The sequence below is a fragment of the Triturus cristatus genome, chromosome 2_1 (genome assembly GCF_964204655.1).
Source record: "Triturus cristatus chromosome 2_1, aTriCri1.1, whole genome shotgun sequence".
Lineage (NCBI taxonomy): Eukaryota > Metazoa > Chordata > Amphibia > Caudata > Salamandridae > Triturus > Triturus cristatus.
In genome coordinates this window covers 452,818,548-452,839,455 of record NC_140581.1, presented here as the reverse complement: position 1 = coordinate 452,839,455, position 20,908 = coordinate 452,818,548, and the positions used below count along the sequence as shown (strand labels likewise).

At 43.4% G+C, this 20,908-nt stretch overlaps 1 long non-coding RNA gene across 4 annotated transcripts in view; it reads left to right on the top strand.

The window, feature by feature from the left end:
- The window catches only part of LOC146865455 (uncharacterized), a 482,105-nt gene that overhangs the window by 171,935 nt on the left and 289,262 nt on the right, over positions 1-20,908 (top strand). The window lies entirely within an intron of this gene.

The following is a 20,908-nucleotide window of genomic DNA, read 5'->3' as shown; positions in this document are numbered from 1 at the left end:
GTAAGTTCTTCTCTGTGAGTACAAGGAAATACTTGAATCCAGATGTTCTAGCAGCCACAAAGTGGAAGCAAATACAGTAAGGAATTGAGAGGAGGTGCAGACTTACCCACAATTAAAACACCTATACAATCTGCAATGTTGCCAGGTGAAGACGAGGCTCCAAGTAACCCATTTGTTCTTTTCTTCTGCAGCTCCTGTAGCTGAGTTAGACCAGCAGGTTAGTAGAGAAACCACATTACTGGTAGATCACTGCATTCCAAACAGATGTCCTCTGGAATGGCTTGCCACAAGTGATAACACCCTCTCTCCCCTCCCCAGTAATGCAGCCTGTCCAAATACTGCACCCATGGACATATACAGTGAGCAGCTGGTCCCCAATGACAGTATGGAGTTGACAGGCTCTCTTAAGAAGTAGGTACCTCAAGCTTAGCTCTCAGTCTGTGCACGGTCGACTCAACTTCAGAATTCTTGTTCCATTCAGTTGGCAACCTACTTTTTGGAAAATGGCCCTCTCTGAAGGGTCACTCCCAAACGTTTTGCCTCCTCCTCCTTTTCCTCTTTTTCTCACCCCATTTTTGTTGGCTTTAGGATTCTGAGCACCGCACCACTGCTAACCAGTGCTAAAGTGCACGTGCTCTCTCCTTTAAAAATAGTAACATTTGCTCATACTCAATTTGCATATTTAAATACCTTTTAAGTCGCTTGTAAAGTGTACTACATGTGACCAGGGCCTATAAATTAAATGCTACTAGTGGACCTGTAGCACAGATTGTGCCACCAACTTAAGTAGCCCCTTCACCATGTCGCAGGCCTGCCACTGCAGGGTCTGTGTGTGCAGTTTACACTTGGCATATAAAACCCCTTGCCAAGCCTTTAACTCCCCTTTTATTATATATTTCACCCCTAAGGTAGACCCTATGTGTCCCACAGGGCAGGGTGCTGTGTAATCAAATGGTAGGGCATGTACATGTAAGGTTTGCATGTCCTGGTAGCGAAAAACACTCAAATTCATTTTTCACTACTGTGAGGCCTACCCCTCTTAAAGGTTGACATTGGGAATTCCTTATTACATTCATAGGCTGTAATTCCTGATTGAGAAGGAGTGGAACTGTCATATATCATATCATTGGCATGGTAATGATAAATCTACTTTACTGGTCAAGATGAATTTATCACTAGCCGTTTAAAAATGTCACTTTTAGAAAGATGCATTTTTTCTGCTCTTAGCCCGGTGTGCCTGCAGCCGGTCTCTAATACATTACTGGGGTGGGTGACAGGTGGACTTTGTGCATTCCCTTTAGACAGCCACATGCAAATGGAGCTTAGGTGTGACTGAGTGTCCATCCACATCATGATGGCCCATCCTATGCAGGATGGGAGGGAGGAGCTGACACGTACACCTGAGTAGGCTATGTCCTGTCCCTACACAAACAGCTGCATAAACCCCCTACAGTGAGTCTGGAGCCAGAACTGGGATGGAGGACCTCTGTACACTTCAAAGCCCCTCTCTGAAGTCACCTCCACTTCAAAGGTACAACTGGGTATAAATACTGTGGCTCTGACCCCACCAAATCAGACACTACTGGACCTGTGAAGAACTCTGCCAGGAGGAATTACTGCTGTGCTGCTATAAGGACTGCCACTCTGCTGGACTGCTGCTCTAAAAGATCTGCTTTTCTGCTGTGGAGCCATGCTGTCTGCCAACCTCTGCCATTCTGAGGAAGAACTGGACTACCTTACTTGAACCCAGAGTGATCTCCAAGGGCATGCTTGCTTAACTCCTGATTTAAGACTAAGTGCTATCAAAGTCTTACCCCAGCTCCTGTGACTGGTCCATTGGAAGTGGATCCAGGTGCGTGCTTCAGTGGAACCAATGCATCCTCTGCTGTCTGAACAGAATTGATGCATCACCACTGTTGCGGGAACAGAACTGGTGCATAGCACTTGGGACTAGCGTATCACCATCGGAACCGGTGTACTGGAATCACTGCGGTGCCACCAATGGAGAGAGATGATCGACACATCCCCTCAACTGCATGGAGAAAACTGGCACATCAGCTTCGGAATCAATGCATCTCGGAACCAGTGCTTCATCTTCAGAACCAGCACATCACCAATTAGACCTGGGCGTAGTTCGCTAAGTTTTGGAGCATGGAACTCCACGAAGTGACAAAAAAACTCCACGGAGTTCTGCAAGTGGCAGAGTGCAGCGCGAACTGCCGTTCGTGCTGGTCTTCCTGCCACTTGGGTAGAAATTCTACCCGAGGGGCACCTCACACTCGCGAACTTACCGTTTAAGAGCGCGAGTGGGGAAAAAACTCCGCTCTACGTGGAGCGGAGTTTTCTGCACTCCGCGAGCTCCACCTCCATGGAGCGTGGAGTGCAGAAAACTCCGCAGACTCTGTGAACGGAGCGTAGTTCCCCACCCAGACCTAATCGCCATTGTTGTTGTGGCCAGGATCAAAGTAGTTTTGTTCAGCAGGCCTTGCGTGGCTCCTGTGTCTGGCCCCCACTCCATTGCAGTCAGCCAGAACTCTTGACTTTGCCCCTGTCCAGCATAACCGGATAACCCTATAGGCGCTTATGACTCCTAAGCGCTATTTTTACTTTTAATCTTTAAAAATTAATATCTCGACTTCTACTCTTTGGATTGTTGTTGTTTTGGTCTTGTTATATTTATACAATCAAAATATTTTTTTCTAAGCAGGGGTGGATTCTTTTTGTGGTGCCTTTATTTTGTTACTGTTTGAAGTGTTGTGCAAATACTTTACACATTGCCTCTTAGGTTAAGCCTGCCTGCTCTGTGCCAAGCTACCAGAGGGTGAGCACAGGTTAATTAATGGTGTGTATCTCACTTATCCGGACTAGGATTGTGATCCTGCTTGGTCAGGGTGCATACCTTTGCCAACCAGAAACCCAATTATTAACACTGCAGACCTGGCCTACCGACTTCCACTGCTCAGTCACTGTTGCCCTTTGTTGACAAGTGTCATTGATGACCATGATCATGAGTGACTCAACATAGACTGGCCTGCCCTTAGTCACTGAGGTGCTCATTCCTCCAGGCCTTTCGATTCCATGTCTCCATGCTGCAGTGGACAATGGTCCAGACCCGCGGTCACACAGCAAGTGCAGTCTATGGACAGTCAGGGATTGGGCTACATGGGCCAGGCTGAGTCAGGTTGGGAGTATCATACAGGCATGGCATCTAAAGGGACAAGGCATCAGCCTGCTGTGTGTGTGGGTAGGGCAGGTGAAAGGCTGGGCTGCATGCCACTGCTGCATGTGCACTGCTGTACTGCACATGTCCTGTGACTCATCACACCCCTGCTGACTCATCCCAGCTGTAGTTAGTCTATGGGAAGCAAAGTTAAAATAAACTGACTGGGACAACCTGACAAGGTAGTGTGATAGCTGCGCTCGCGCTGCTGCGATAGCTGTGACATTTTAAAATTCAAATTTCCCCGTTTTTGTATTTAGGTTCATGTTTATTTCTTAGCCTTGTTTTTAAATCTGGGATTAGGTAGGGTGCTCTCTCCCTCTTACCGCACTTAAATTGTTGGTTGCACCGCCGCTTTGGTGGGTCCGGGTCACGGGTGGTCTATAGCCCTGGGTGGCCGCCATCTTCGGTTGGGTTCGTCTCTACTCTCCCGACGGGCGCCATTACGAGTGTTCCTGCGATAGGGCAGCCTCGCGGGACTTCTATTTAAGGCGGTCCTCTTTCTTTGCTGGTAACCTGACAAGGTAGTGTGATAGCTGCGCTCGCGCTGCTGCGATAGCTGTGACATTTTAAAATTCAAATTTCCCCGTTTTTGTATTTAGGTTCATGTTTATTTCTTAGCCTTGTTTTTAAATCTGGGATTAGGTAGGGTGCTCCCTCCCTCTTACCGCACTTAAATTGTTGGTTGCACCGCCGCTTTGGTGGGTCCGGGTCACGGGTGGTCTATAGCCCTGGGTGGCCTCCATCTTCGGTTGGGTTCGTCTCTACTCTCCCGACGGGCGCCATTACGAGTGTTCCTGCGATAGGGCAGCCTCGCGGGACTTCTATTTAAGGCGGTCCACTTTCTTTGCTGGTAACCTGACAAGGTAGTGTGATAGCTGCGCTCGCGCTGCTGCGATAGCTGTGACATTTTAAAATTCAAATTTCCCCGTTTTTGTATTTAGGTTCATGTTTATTTCTTAGCCTTGTTTTTAAATCTGGGATTAGGTAGGGTGCTCCCTCCCTCTTACCGCACTTAAATTGTTGGTTGCACCGCCGCTTTGGTGGGTCCGGGTCACGGGTGGTCTATAGCCCTGGGTGGCCGCCATCTTCAGTTGGGTTCGTCTCTACTCTCCCGACGGGCGCCATTATGAGTGTTCCTGCGATAGGGCAGCCTCGCGGGACTTCTATTTAAGGCGGTCCTCTTTCTTTGCTGGTAACCTGACAAGGTAGTGTGATAGCTGCGCTCGCGCTGCTGCGATAGCTGTGACATTTTAAAATTCAAATTTCCCCGTTTTTGTATTTAGGTTCATGTTTATTTCTTAGCCTTGTTTTTAAATCTGGGATTAGGTAGGGTGCTCCCTCCCTCTTACCGCACTTAAATTGTTGGTTGCACCGCCGCTTTGGTGGGTCCGGGTCACGGGTGGTCTATAGCCCTGGGTGGCCTCCATCTTCGGTTGGGTTCGTCTCTACTCTCCCGACGGGCGCCATTACGAGTGTTCCTGCGATAGGGCAGCCTCGCGGGACTTCTATTTAAGGCGGTCCACTTTCTTTGCTGGTAACCTGACAAGGTAGTGTGATAGCTGCGCTCGCGCTGCTGCGATAGCTGTGACATTTTAAAATTCAAATTTCCCCGTTTTTGTATTTAGGTTCATGTTTATTTCTTAGCCTTGTTTTTAAATCTGGGATTAGGTAGGGTGCTCCCTCCCTCTTACCGCACTTAAATTGTTGGTTGCACCGCCGCTTTGGTGGGTCCGGGTCACGGGTGGTCTATAGCCCTGGGTGGCCGCCATCTTCAGTTGGGTTCGTCTCTACTCTCCCGACGGGCGCCATTATGAGTGTTCCTGCGATAGGGCAGCCTCGCGGGACTTCTATTTAAGGCAGTCCTCTTTCTTTGCTGGTGACATTTTAAAATTCAAATTTCCCCGTTTTTGTATTTAGGTTCATGTTTATTTCTTAGCCTTGTTTTTAAATCTGGGATTAGGTAGGGTGCTCCCTCCCTCTTACCGCACTTAAATTGTTGGTTGCACCGCCGCTTTGGTGGGTCCGGGTCACGGGTGGTCTATAGCCCTGGGTGGCCGCCATCTTCGGTTGGGTTCGTCTCTACTCTCCCGACGGGCGCCATTACGAGTGTTCCTGCGATAGGGCAGCCTCGCGGGACTTCTATTTAAGGCAGTCCTCTTTCTTTGCTGGTAACCTGACAAGGTAGTGTGATAGCTGCGCTCGCGCTGCTGCGATAGCTGTGACATTTTAAAATTCAAATTTCCCCGTTTTTGTATTTAGGTTCATGTTTATTTCTTAGCCTTGTTTTTAAATCTGGGATTAGGTAGGGTGCTCCCTCCCTCTTACCGCACTTAAATTGTTGGTTGCACCGCCGCTTTGGTGGGTCCGGGTCACGGGTGGTCTATAGCCCTGGGTGGCCGCCATCTTCGGTTGGGTTCGTCTCTACTCTCCCGACGGGCGCCATTACGAGTGTTCCTGCGATAGGGCAGCCTCGCGGGACTTCTATTTAAAGTCGCTCCTCCCGCGCAGCGGGATCGCGCAGTGTGACGCCGTCACTTAGCCGGAGTCGTGCCAGAGTCCTGCCCGTCTGCGCTCGTCCGCGTCGAGGGCGCACGGGGTGCCGAGGTCTCATATAGTCTCTTTGCTCATTTTGGCTTGGGGATGATAACGTATTCTATCGACACTTTGCGGTCCATTGCGTCGTTCATTCCTAGCTGTGATCAGACACCTATTCATCCGCTAAGCGGTCCTTATTGCTGCGCGTGTCAGAGATGGGCACTTGGCCCCCCGGCATCCATTGTTAAGAGGTCTCCTCTCTGTACTCCCCGTGATGATGCTACGACACCTGGACTTCGCATATTTAGCTTGAATGTGAGATCTTTGGTTCAGCATCATCTTGCCGTGTATGATCTTTTACAGGAGGAGTCTCCAGATGTTTTTGCGATCACGGAAACGTGGCTGCGGGAACAGGACGTAGCTATTATTAATTTGGCTTTCCCCCCTGAGTACTCTGTTTTTACTCTAAATCGCTCCTCTAGAGGTGGGGGCATTGCCCTTGCAGTTAGATCTAGTCTTCCATGTAGTTGGAAGGCACTGAATATTGCGGGATGTGAAAGTGCTTCCTTTAACATTTTGATCAGCCCCCAGTTCTCTATTTCGGGAATGGTGGTCTATCGACCTCCAGGCAGCGATGTGGCTTTTAGGGAAGCCTTCCCGGATGCTGTCAGCTCGTTGGCACTTGGCTGTGCCAACTTTTCTATCTTGGGAGACCTTAATCTCCATTTTGACAACAAGAGCGTGCCGGCTGTGTATAACATTCTAGCTGACCTTGAGGCCCTTCAACTATCCCAAAAGGTAGTACTGCCTACCCATGTAGGAGGGCACACGCTGGACCCCTTTTTTTCGAACCTTATGGAAGCTACAGTTTCCTCTATAACTCCTCTGGGGTGGACTGACCATTTTTTGTGGCCATTCGGGTTCCTCTACCGGAGACTCTTGTTAGTCCTCCGTCCAAACCAGTTTTTAGAAGACACTGGAATAAACTTAGATTAGAGGACCTTCACAACGTCTTGGCCGCTGATCCGTTGGGATCCTTGGACAATGCTGAATTGGGCTATGATCAGTTTTGTCAGTGGATCACCAGGGCGCTTGATTCATTAATACCTATCATGGCAAGTAAATCTCGCTCTCGCGATTCTAGTCCCTGGTACGATAGTGCCCTTCGTGTGTTGAAGGGCACTTGTAGACGGGCGGAGAGAGAGTGGAGGAAGGATTATGACAAGACTAGGAAAGTGGTATACTTGGCCTCCGTGAAGGCCTACCATCGTGCTATATGTAGAGCGCGTGCGGCGTTCTACGCGGAGGAATTCCGCACTAGCTTTAATCCATCTAAAGCGATTTTTAAGGCCCTCAAGGACTTGTTGGCCAAAAGACCTTCCTCTCCGGCATTGGCCTCTATTTCGCATTGCGAAGCTCTGGCATCCTTCTTTCTGGAGAAAGTGCAAGGTATTTATCGGGCCTTTTCCCTCGTGGGGCTACCTCCGGGGGCATTGGAGCTTACTCCTGGCCTCCCTATCATGGAGTCCCTTCCTCTGCTTTCATCTGAAGAATTTGATAGGGTATCTCACGATATCAAGTCTGGGTCTCCTTTAGATCCATTAAGACCAGTCCTCTTTAGAGAGCAGTCTTTTGTGGGACGCCCCATAGTGCGTTCCCTTATTAACATCTCGCTGGCGACGGGCACGGTTCCAGCAGAATGGAAGCGGGCGGTGGTCTCCCCGATCCTGAAAAAGCCCTCTTTGGACCCTTCCAAACCGGAGAACTACCGGCCTATTTCCCTGCTCCCTTGGCCGGCGAAAGTTATGGAAGCCCATGTCAACCAGGTGCTCTCGGACCATCTCACTCGAGCTAACATCCTGGATGACACTCAGACTGGGTTCCGTGCTGGGCACAGTACGGAGACAGCTCTCCTCTCTATGGTCGAACATCTGCGTTGGGTGCTTGATGCGGGACAGACGGCGGCGCTAGTATTATTAGATCTGCGCGCCGCTTTCGATACTGTCTCAGATAGCATCCTCCTGCGTCGCCTGGAGGAGATAGGCATCAGTGGTCTTGCCCTACAGTGGTTCCGCTCCTTCCTCGACGACCGTTCCTTTTGCGTCGCAATTCCACCCCATCAGTCCAAATTCCATCCTCTGGGCCTGGGGGTGCCACAGGGATCCTCGCTGAGTCCCACGCTCTTCAATCTTTATGTGAGGCCGCTCGCTGATGTCATCAAGCAGTGGGGTATGACCATGGTATCCTATGCAGATGACACTCAGCTAGCGGTTACTATCAGCGGGGATGCCGAGCATGAGGCCCCCAGGTTTCAGAGTGGACTGAGGGCGGTGGCGAGCTGGATGAATGCAAACTGTCTCCAGCTCAACGCCAAGAAGACCGAGGTTATGGTCGTCGGAAGGGGGTCGGAGCTCTGGGGGGAGAGATGGTGGCCTTCGGAACTTGGGCCTGCTCCTACTCCGGTTACAGAGCTGAAAAATCTGGGAGTGTGGCTTGAGCCCACGCTCAGCTTTGTGGGACATTCGAAGAAAACTGCGGCCTGCTGTTTTGGGGTGCTCCGCGGATTACGACCCGTCCTGAAGTTTTTTGATCCCCCTACCAGGCAGCTGGTGGTGCAAGCAACTATAATATCTCGCTTGGACTATGCCAGCTCTCTCCTGGTAGGAGCGAACCAGGCTGACATTAGCCGACTCCAACGGGTTCAAAATGCAGCAGCTAGAGCCATAGTCGGCTTGCCCAGGTCTTGCTCTGTTTCCAGTACTCTCAGATCCCTGCACTGGCTACCGGTTAAAACTAGAATTAATTTCAAAGTTTTATGTGTGGCCTTTAAGATTCTGAAGGGCCTAGTGCCTCGGATTCTTTCTAACCTTCTGTCTTTTTACGTTCCCACCCGCTCTCTGAGATCATTGGGCCAAGCATTTGCGGTGGTTCCTAGGTTTAAGCTTAGTCGAGCGGGAGGTCGGTCCTTTAGGGTAAAAGCAGCATTGCTGTGGAACTCTCTCCCGTTGGAGATACGCCTGATGGAGGATCTCCTCCCGTTTCGCAAAGCCATAAAAACCTTTTTATTTTAACTTTCCCTACAGATGTTATGTTCTACTGCTTGTACTGTTGTGTTAGGTGTTGCTACGTCTACTTTGTCATGCGCCAGGACGCCCCTTAGCTGGGGCAGCTGCGCGCAATATAAATACTCCTAACATAACATAACATAACATAACACACCAATGATGTCCCTGATCATCACAGTCATTACCGTCATGCCATCATGAGTCGCTCTGCAAGGAAGCTAAAGTACCGTAATGCCTGGGCCATGGCAGGCCTACAGAAACAGGACAGACAGGAACTTTTTGACTGGGTTCACCACCCACCAAAGGTACTAAAGACTCCCACTGCCATGAAATAAATGATAGTGTTGATCACCAGTATGCACAGGTGAAATTAGTCACTGCTGGTGTCTCTCCTGAGATGACCTTTTATTGGGATCCTTTTCTTTCTGTCTTTCTATCCTTTCTGCCACAGTCCTTGGAAGATTTGTGAAAGATTATGGAAACAAAATCACTATCAATGTGTCACTCTGTTACATCTTATTGTATGTACTTTTTAGATATTTTTATGCCCCTATTTATTGAAATACAATAAAAAACAGAATATGTGGTAGAAGACTAGTACTAAACCCAACCAATGTGCCATAGACCCATTTAGAGAAACTCCTTTCCAAGAACCATGTTGCATCCGAAGAACTGTCACACTGCCAAATGCCTCTTCTACTTTTAAGTGCCATGACTCAGAACACTGGCTCGCTGCTGGTTCTGTTTGGCCCTATGTGTCAGGGTCACCCATGCTCCAGGGCATCACTGACACAGCACACCGTGAGCACTCTCACATGCTACGGCTAATACTATCAGTAGGGTAGGGTAAGGGGTTCCATCAGTATGGAGCCCCAGGATTTTTTGTTCCCCTGTACCTAATCTATGACCTTAGCCGAGGCTTAGGTCCTGTCCATTTGTTGCCAAGATGGAATGTTTCATTGGATATCCCAGACCTGGGTAGATGGGGTTTCAGGTCCCTTTTGAAGCAGGAGAAGGAAGGATTGCATCTGAGTTCACTACCCGAAAAGTATCGGGACTGGGTACGTTGGAGCTTCTCAGAGTTCTGGCTCTTCCTGCTTTTACGAGTTTGCTGTTTAGGTAGTTGTGGGGATGATTGTGAAGGGTTTTGTCTGTGATACATGCAGACTTGTAGATACATCTACCTTCAATAGGAAGCCAGTTGAGAGATTTAAGGATTGGTGTGATGTGCTCAAACCGTTTAATGCCTGTTATGAGTTGGGCTGCCATGTTGAGGACTGACCTTAGTGGGGCTAGGTGGGATTTTGGTGTCCCTGTTAGGGTGGCGTTCCCATAGTCCAGTCTAGAGAGGACTAGGGATTGAACAATTTTCTTGAAATCATCCTGGGGGATGAAAGGTTTAATTTTCCTGAGGTGTTTAAGGGAGAACAGTGCATCTTTGGCAGATTTTTTGAAGTGGTCTTTCATTGACAAGTTCCTGTCCAGGATAATGCCTAGTGACTTTACCTAATCGGAGAGGATGAGGGAGCAGTTTAGGGCATCCAGGTTCTTGAGGAAATCTTGTATAGGTAGGTGGTTACTTTTTGGAGAGAACAATATTAATTCAGTTTTGTACGGGTTCAGTTTTAGGTGGTTCAAGCGAAACCATGATTGTATCTTGGTTAGTGTGTCATTGAGGTGTCGGATGTCACTGGGAGATTTGATTCTGTAATAGAGTTGTGTGTCATCTGCATATAGGTGATATTTAACTCCAGTTTGCTTTAGTATGCTTGTGATTGGTTCCATGAAGAGATTGAAGAGGGCCGGGGAGAGGATTGAACCTTGGGGGTCTATCCTCCTATCCTATAGGAGTAAATTTCAGTTGCTGTGTGTAGGGCGTCGTATGCAGGGTAATGGTAATCTCTTTCCAGTGGACTATTGAAGGCTCAGTTAGCCACACTCCTGGTGTTTGCAGGAGTTCACAATGTATTTGAATTGTAATGTGTTGGAGTTGCATTTATAAATGACCAGTAGCCAGAGTGCATCAGTGTACGGATAGCATTCCTCATTGGGGGTGGGGGGTGCTTGGGTGGAAGAGTGTTGAATTGGTCTGTGGCCTATGTGGGAGCTTTTAGCGTCATGCTTGATTAATTAGAGTGGTGCTCTAAACCTGACATCAGTTACCTCACCTAAGAATGTAATGGAGAGAAGAGGAATAGAATGCACGTGCTATATGCTATTCTGTTTACTTGGAAGGGTGTTATATTATGACTGTTGCCTATGTGGGATATGCTTTAGTTTTGTGCTAATGGGAAGTGAAATGCCCTCCTCTCTCACGCTTTTTTGTCGCTGTGTCAATAATGTCTAGTGGGAATGCAGAAAAGAGATCTGGACCAATGGCTAAAGTTGCTGACTTTAGAAATGGTGAACCGGCTCAAATCCAAGTCTGGGCTCAACATCATGTGAGTCTGAAAAAATCACTTATCCTCCAAGTTCCTGAAAAAATGTGTAATGTAATCTGAGTGTAATCTTAAGTGCTCTAATGCCCTTGGGCCAAGCTTGCGCTATACAAATTAGCAAAAAATAAATAAATACATAAAAATGCCAGTTTTTTATCTCTTCCCTGAATGTGTATTAGTCTTTCTAATGTATGAGATCAGGATTCATATCTACACATAAAGAGAGCGAGAGAAACTGTTCAAGTTGCGTCCTCCCAAACAAGATAAACAAACACAAAATCGTAACTAGACTGGGAAAAAAGGGACAAAGTATAGAATCCACTGTTAAAGTCTACATAAGGTATCCAAAGAGAATTGGAGTAGACGCCTCACCCACTAATAGTGTCATGCTTCATCATCGTCGCCTATCCACACCCTGGTAGGATGATACCACAGTAGCGAACTAAACCAAAGTTTGGAGTTCTTATATAAAGTATTTTGCTGGATAGAAGGATCCAGGAAGGAAAAAGACTGTTAAAAATACCTTCTGGTATGCCCAAAGGAGATTCCTTTTATTCTAGGGTACCGAGAGTAAAAGTAAAAACAAAAAGTGGGGTTTTATAGGGAATTAGCGTCCTAAGAATCATTCTTTATGCCAACATGTTTCAGCCCTCGCCAAGAGCCCATACAGGTCTGTGTCCTTCGTCAGTGCTGTCAAACTGTCCCTGCCTATCTACATATGTACTCTATACATAGCTGTGAGGCATAATGCTCTCACCTGATCTAGAAGCAACTTTTCAAATGCAAGTACCTAGGGAAATATAAAATAAATTAAGAAAGAGGGCAGATCAATCATTACTGGTTATGCATTATTATAGAACCAATCATACCGTTGGTCATGAAAGGTTGCTTCCTATTCTGTGAACACATATACGGTTTTTACCAATGAAAATGAAAATAAAATTCTTATAGATGAGTGAACACTGTTAATGGAAATGCTCTATATATTGGGTACATAACTCTGTGTAGTTCTTCCAAAGCACCATTATGGCAAAATTGCCAATTACCCGTAAATAATTTTTTCCGTTCTTGATTTTAAACCATTCCTGCCAAAAAGAATGCCATGAAAGTTGAACGGGCTGCATGTCCTTTTGTTTACTTATAGTGCCTGCTTAGTAGGGACCCAAATAATTGCTTCAAGATTCCTGAACAAAATAGACAAAGCTCCCGCCAAGGCTCAGGATTGAAAGGTAATGTCCAATAGGAAACCCGAAGGTTAGGTGAAATATCTTAAGGTTACTACATACTAGACGTGACACCCCTTTGTTGATAAACACACTGGTAACCCATTACAAATCTTCTGCAAGGTATTAAACATGAGTGCCTAATTGCCACCAAAGCCGAAATTCTCCAAGGCTGTGTAAGAGGCTGCGGGTGGCTGAAAGGTGCATGTGCAATGGGCGACGCACATGTACCTGTGACCCCTGGGCCCTCTGGTAAATGTGGTCTGTTCTTTTTTTCAACTGATCGATAAATCTCAAGCTATTTATATCTCGCATTCCTATGGTTTTTATCGCCATGTAAAGGGTTAGCTCAGCACTCTTGTTTAGAAGGCTGACTGAAAGGCTGTGGGTAGATAAATAAAACGAGCGCTGTGAATAGCATGCATACCCTTATACCCATTAGATCTTCTGGGAACTGTGGTCTAGTGGTTGTTTTGACCATGGTTACAATGTCTATTTGACAGGATCGCTTTAAAAAAATGTGTACACTTCTTGAAGAGGAAATATTTGAATTGTGCTTACTCATGACCTCTGGTAACAAGGTGCATTGTTATTGAGGAATCTGAGGGGATTTGGAGTGGTGGATGATTGGGGGTGGGGTTATGGTAACCCCACAGGTTAAACATCATGGAGACAAAGCCCATTCCTTATGTAGAGGCATTGTAGTTCCAGGTAACTATGTAGACAGTTTAATTGTATATACTAATACCCTCTCATTTGAAGGTGATTTCACCATGGACCAATCAAGGGGGTAATGTTTCAGGTAAGATAACCACAAAGTTAAAAATTGTGGAGACTAACCCCTTTTTTATGAGGGGCCATTGTGATGCAAGGTAGAATTCATAACATGCTCTGTATTTGAACCCCTGTGCATTTAGATTATTTAGAAAGTCAAATGCAGCTCAACTCATAAAAAAACAGGAGGAACTTACCCCCATTCAATATACACACTACTAGCGCCCGCATATATTTAGACTGATAAACTCATCTCCCAATCAATTGTGTCCAGGGTATTTCATCATTAAGACCTAAGTTAATACTCGGTAGTCTATAGATCCATCTCTGTTCACATCATGCCAAGTCATTTTCAGAGTGGCCGGTAGATACAAAATCGTGCATCAGTTTGGTGATTGTCTTTTTACACCTAAAATGTCTCCTGTGTTCATTGACACATATTCTGATTTTCCTTGTCTTCATGCCGATGTACTTCATACCTCAGTAGCAAATCAGTACGTATACACATTTGGTGCTGTCGCAACTAGTGTGTTGTTTCTGGATCCATTGTATTCTTAAACCAAGGTCCGTTACATGTGTTGGTTTTGTGTGGGAACAGATATTGCAGTGCCTGCATGGGAAATGACCCACTATCAGAGGGAGTTTCCATCAAGTGTGTATGGTCGGATTTGAGATGTTTAATTTTTTTCATCTCTTGTGCACCATCATATCTCTTAGAGATTTGCCTCTCTTAATACAAACAGAGTTTTTTCAAAATCTAGAGGTTCTGAATTCAAAATTCTCCAAAGCCTCAAAAAAACTTCTTTATTTGATTCAAATATGTGCCAAAAGTGGTGATACATCTTGCAGTCATTTTTTGGTTTCTCAAAGGGCTGTAATACTAAATCCCTGGAACTGTTGCAATCTCTCTTTTTGGCCAGTTTAATTAGATGGTACGGATACATTCCGGCCTCTAGTTTATTAGACAGTAGGTCTGCATTTTTGTCATAATCACCTCTGTCTGTGCAGTTCCTGTGCAGTATTAGGAACTGTCCTACCGGCAAGTTGTCCCGCAGAGCTTTTGGATGAAAGCTGTCATACCTTAGCAGGTTGTTGCAATCTGTTGGTTTGTTAACCACCTCAGTTTCAAGGTAGTCCCTTGGGTCCAGATCCTAAGGTGAAAAAAAGTAATGGACTTCTCATTAGTTGAGTTTTGAGAATCACAGGAAAGTATCTCTTTAATTGAGTCATTTGACAAATTGAAAAGCCTGGCCTTCACTACCCCACCAAAAACAAACACATCATCTACAAAACGTTTCCAAACTCGAATGTTGATACTGAATAGTTTAATATTTCTATAGATTTATTTCACTTTAAAATCATGAACATAAAGACAAGCTATACTGGGGGCAAATGTCGTTCTCAAACTGAAAGTAATTCCTATTAAGTGCCATGTGGGCACCATGAAGAAAAAATCCCTTTGTCATGATGGCATTCTATTGTGTCTCATTCATCAAGGATTCTAGGTCCTTGAGAGAGGCTTCCTCGAGAATGCTTGTGTATAAAACCTCAACATCCAGGGTCTTGAATAGGTCTGTGTCAGGTTCAAACCTGATATCTTGTCACATATTTAGGACTTTTTTTTCATGCACATAGGAGGGCATCTGGGCTACTAGAGGTCTAAGAAAATGGTCAGTGAACTTTGACAAGGGTTCAAAAAGGGATCCTATACCCAATACAATTGGTCTTCCTGGTGGGGGTGAGAGGCAAACGCTTGTGAATCTTCCGTAAGATGTTAAAATAAAGTGTTTAGGGGGTTTTCTACATTAAGAAATCAGCTTCTTTACTGATTATCCACCCACTATCTTTTGCCTCATTTATTATAAATTGTATCTCCTCCTGGATGTCTTTAGTAGGATCCTTATCAAGTTTCTTGTAATTTCTGGGATCCTGAAGAAGTCTTAAACATTCTGCACGGTACACTCAATTCAAAATTACTCAAATTCTTTCATGTATGAGTAGTGTGGATCCTTAATTTGTCAATGTCCTGTGCCACAGCTTTTTCAAAAAGCTAATACTTCTGGGAGCATCACACTGGTGGTGGAAATGAAAACTATTTATTTTGAAGGCCAGAATTGGTATGCTCATCGGTAGTGGGCATGAGTTGTCCTTTGAAAAAAAATGCTAGGCGGATTTGAGGGAAAGAATTACGCCAATTTTTGTCATAAACAGATTTTTTTTATTTTTGGGTAGATACGAAACCTAAGCCTTTCAGCGAGATCTTCATTTGGGGGTCCATGAAGGTGTGTTCACTCATGTTGACTACTCCTATGAGGTCTTGCTAGTTCCTGGGTGGGGATCGTGATCTTGGTCCCTTAAGGGCTGTGATGGCCATTGTACTTTTTGTTCTCTTTTTCTCCCCCTTTCTCGATTTTGGCCTCTCACTAAAAAAGGCAGCATTGGTTGCCAGTAATAGATGAACTGGAAAGGCTTAAATGGGTACTGATCTTGAGGATTCCACCTGCATTGGGGGGAGAAGTTGTGGAGGTTGTAAATAGTTACCTCTCTGTGGGTGTTCACCCCACCTCCTTGTTTGGTTGCGGTTAGTACTTTTGATTGTGGAGTCGCTAGAGGACCTTCCGGAGCTGGGACTGTCTGTATCTGAAATATCTGAATTATCTTGGATCCTTGGTTGAAAGTCTGGTTTCCAATATGAAAAGGTTCCCTCAAAGGAAAAACGTTCCAAATCGTTTTGGAATTTATTTATTTTGGTTTGTGTCAAGAATTCCATGTATTTATTATTCATTTTGTTGTTTTCCTCAAGCTTTTTCTTGAATACTGCCATAGTAAGTTTGGTTTTTAGGCCATTCTCCATGGTTTTAATCTGTATTAACAAGGCATCTGATAATGTTTTTGACGTCTGAATTATAAGGACCAGCTTGACCCTTGTGCACTTCCGTGCTAAAAGGGACCAGTTCGTTCTAACTTCTGCATCTTGTAAAAAGATACGTGGGGCATTGGAGAAGATATGACCGTTAGGAGTGATGTTGCTCCTTAAATACTCCATCATGATCACTCCATGTAATAGTGATACACCCCATACACACATTATAGAAACTCCCTCCAGTAGTGGGTCATTTCCCATGCGAACCCTGCCATATCTGTTCCTGCACAAAACCAACAAAGGAAATGGACCTAGGTTTAAGAACACCAGTGGTCCTGAAACAACACACTAATTGTGACAGCACCAATTGTGTATACATACTGATTTGCTTCTGTGGCCTGAAGTACATAGGCATGACAACAAGGAAAATCCGAATTTCTATCAATAAACACAGGAGCACTTTTAGGTGTAAAACAACAATCACCAAATTGATGCGCCATTTTGTATCTACAGGTCACTCTTCACATGGTATATTATTGAGAAGTTATCAGCATCTACAGAAAAACAACCCTTCTGATGTGAACAGAAATGGATCTATAGACTGCCAAGCAGGAGCTTTGGTTTTAATGATGAATTCCCCTGGACACAATAGACTGGGAAATGAGTTTTTCAGTCTAAATATATGCGGGGTATGCAGACAAAATATCTAAAGAAAAATTTCGTCCTACCAAAATATTGTGTCCAAAATATTGTGATATGAAAATACTGTCTGCAAGAATATTGTTGTCAAGAATATTGATGTTTAAAATATCAAAGTCATTAATATCGTTTACAAAAATGGAATTGTTTATAATATCGTTTTCAAATATTGTTATGTATTTTAGTATATATTTTAAATGTATATGGTGTAAATTTATTACATTTAATTGAATACATTTTTGTGACTTTTAGTACCACTGCTGGTTTAGGGTTTATACGGGTACAGGGTGGGAAGTAATTTAATTATAATAAATTAATAATCAGTTTTAAATGAATATTATTTATTTATTGATAATTATGTTAATTGTGCAATAATTAAGATTTAATTTACATTTTAGGTGCTGGTTGGAGGTTTTATAGGGTTACAGGTTGGGAAGTAATAAAATGTTAATGAATTATTAATTAGTTGTCAATTAATATTGTTTATTTACTCGATAATTAATTATGTTTATTGAGTAAATAATTTATCTTTAAATTGTAGGTGTGGGTTGTGGGCTTTATATGGGTACATGGAGGGAAATACATGAATTCTAATTAATTATTAATTAGTTGTTAATTAATATTAATTTTTTAATTGATAACTATTTTTGGTAATTGTGTAATTAATTTTTTCTATTTTTAATTTTCGGTGCGGGTTGTGTGGTTTGTAGGGGTACAGGGTGGGAAATAAATTATTGTTTAATAATTAGTTGGTAATTAACATTCATTATTCAATTTATAATTAATTATGTTAATTGTGTAATTCTTTTTTTAATTTTTAATTTTAGGTGCAGATTGTGGGGTATATAGGGGTACAGGGTGGGAAGTAAATTAATTATATGTAATTAATATTTCATTTTAAATTAATCATTATTATTTAATTGATAATTAATGATGTTAACTGTGCAATAAAATAGTTTTTACTCACATTTTAGGTGTGGACTTGTGGTTTTTGTATTAGTATAGGGTGGAAAGGAAATTATTTTTAATATAGCAATAATTCATTTTTTAATTGATATTAATTATTAAATTGATAACCAATTATGTTAATTGTGTAACTCATATTTTGTTAAGTTAAATGTTAGGAGCCTGTTGTGTGTTTTGTGGGGGTATATTGTGGGAAGTAAATTAATTATAGTTGAGTAATAAAAGTAATAGTGAATTTTTAGTTAATGATAATTAGTTTATTGATAAATATTTATGTTAATAATTTGTTTTTTAAAGTTACGTTTTAAGTGAGGGTTGTGAGATTTGTAGGGGTATAGGGTTGGAAGTACCAAAAATAAAAATATTTTATACATATTTTTGGTTATTAAATACTTTTAAAAAATATGTTTTATTTAAATGAAAAATATATTTCTATTTTAATTATAATGTTTGTAGTTATTTTTATATGTATTTAACATTGAAATATGTATTTATTTTATTTAATTTTTAACATAAAATATATTTGTATTTCTTTTTTTTACATATTTATATTTTTATTTGTTTACTAAATTTTTGAAATTATTTTATTGTGTTGAAGATCATTTGTTTGTATCTAATGTTGCACTGACTGGAATGGGAGTACTAAATGCTACCCCTCTGCATTCCAACACTTTCCCCACTGTTGCACTCATTGGAGTGGGAATAGTAAATGTTTCCCCTCCGCAACCCAACACTTTCCCTACTGTTGCACTTATTGGAGTTGTAATAGTAAATTTGACCCCTTCGCAATCTAACAGTGTCCATACTGTTGATCTGACTGGAGTTGGAATAGTAAATGTTACTCTTCCGCAATCTGACACTTTCCCTACTGTTACCCTGTCTGGAGTTGGAATAGTACATTTTACCCCTGTGTGATGTAACAGTTTTCCGTCTGTCGCGTTGCTTCAAGTGGGAGTAGTACATTTTCTAAATCCTTATTACAACACTTAGGGGCGATTACGATCTCAGAATCGTTTCCGACCGAATCGTGCTCTGCGAGTCGGACCAACTGATTACGATGCTTCCAAACATCGTTCGGTTGGACTCACACTGACTTCAATGGGAGCCTGTGTTCCGACCGCCTACACAGGCTCCCATTCAAAAAAAGGGTAGGTGGGGAAAATCGAGCACCCTCTGGCAGGCACCCCATGGTGGCTGCCACACTGTGCACGGTTGGAAAGAGGAGTCCCGTGGGTACCCCTACAGGCCCCATTTGGAGGGCCCCGGGTGAAGGGAGGCCTGCTACGGGCCCCCAAAGTCTGTTTCCGATAGCCGTTCTGTGTGGGAACAACTGATTCGGAAAGGCTGTCTAAATCCGAAATCCTAATCGCTTGGTCGGAAACGTGGTTCTTAGTCCACTACGATTCAGCTCAGATCGACTCGGTTACTCCAAATGCCGTTCGGAACCAAGTTGGAAGGTCCGAAGTGGTGTAGAAGAACAACTATACCGCCGCCCTCCCAAGATGGCGTCTCTAAATGGGAGGAAGGAGAAGATTAAAATCTATTAGCCCTCCCTCCACTCAGTCAGCATGCGAGTGCTGCGGTGGACCGGGGAGGAGTGAAAACCGGCTGCTTTCTCCAGCAGTCAGTAATACCGGTAGGAGACCAATCTCCACGCTTATTGTTTAATCACCCAAAGGATACGAATATAATAAAATTTAGCAGCAATGAATTAAAATGTATTAAAAGAGGCCGTAAAAAGAAATGTCACCTCATTTGCAGCTTCTATATCTATATAATATATATGTGTGTTTAACTTTTTTTAATACGTTTATTTGTTATATTTGTTAGAATATATTAAATCTATTTAATTTTTATTAAATTAATGTAAAAATGTAATATATTTTATATTTAATATTTAAATGTATATATATTTCAAAAACAAAATTTAATACAACAATATTAATGAGTCCTATATCATTTTTTTGATATTTTTTTACTTACCATTGTAAGTCTAGAATGACAATATTTTTGACAACGATATTTTGGTATGGCGATAAAATCATAGGCGGAATTTTGTTAGTAAACCATATACGGGCGCTAGTCTTGTGTATATTGAATAGGGGATAAGTTCCTCCTGGTTTTTTTACAAATTAAGCTGCATTTGACTTTCTAAATAATCTAAATGCAAGAGGACTCGCATACAGAGCACGTTATGAATTCTACCTTGCAATCACAATGATCCACATAACAAACAGGGTTAGTCTCCACAATATTCACCTTTGCGGATATCTTGCATGAAACATTACGCCCTTGATTGGTCCATGACGAAATCACCTTGAAATTAGAGGGTATCAGCATGAATGAATGAATGAATGAATGAATGAAAATGTATAACGCGCAAACTAAGCCCAAAGGCATCAAGGCGCCTAACAAATAAAATCAGAAAAAAAACACAGAGCCAGATTCACGGATATGTCTTGACAAAGAGCCAGGTCTTTAATACCTTCCTAAAAAGAGGGACAGAGAGTTGAGCTTTAATTTCCATAGGAAGAGCATTCCACAATTTAGGGGCTAAATAGGAAAAAGACCTTCCTCCCCACCTAGCTCTCCTAAATCGAGGCAAAGATAGCAGGCTCTTTCCTAAAGAGCGGAGATTTCTACAAGGGACATAGGGTACTAAAAGGTCCTTGACCCCTCCAGCTCCCAGTCCAGATAACGCCCCGTACGTCAGGCAAAGGATCTTAAAAGTAATCCTGGCAGAGATAGGAAGCCAGTGCAGACTCTTGCATCAGTATATGCATTGTAATTGTCTACATAGTTACCTGGAACTACAGTGCCCTTACATTAGGTATGGGCTTTGTCTCCATGATGTTTAACCTGCGGGGTTACCATATCCCACCCCCAATCACTCACCACTCCAACCCCCCCCCCCCCATATTGCTCAATGACAATGCACCTTGATAGCAGAGGTCATGAGTGTGCAGAATTCTAATATTGCACATTCACGAAGTGTACACATTTTTAAAAAAGTGAGCCTGTCTAATAGACGTTGTAACCATGGTAAAAAAGCACTGGACCACAGTTCCCAGACGACCTAGTGGTTATAAGGGTATGCACGCCATTCACAGCGTTCGTTTTAT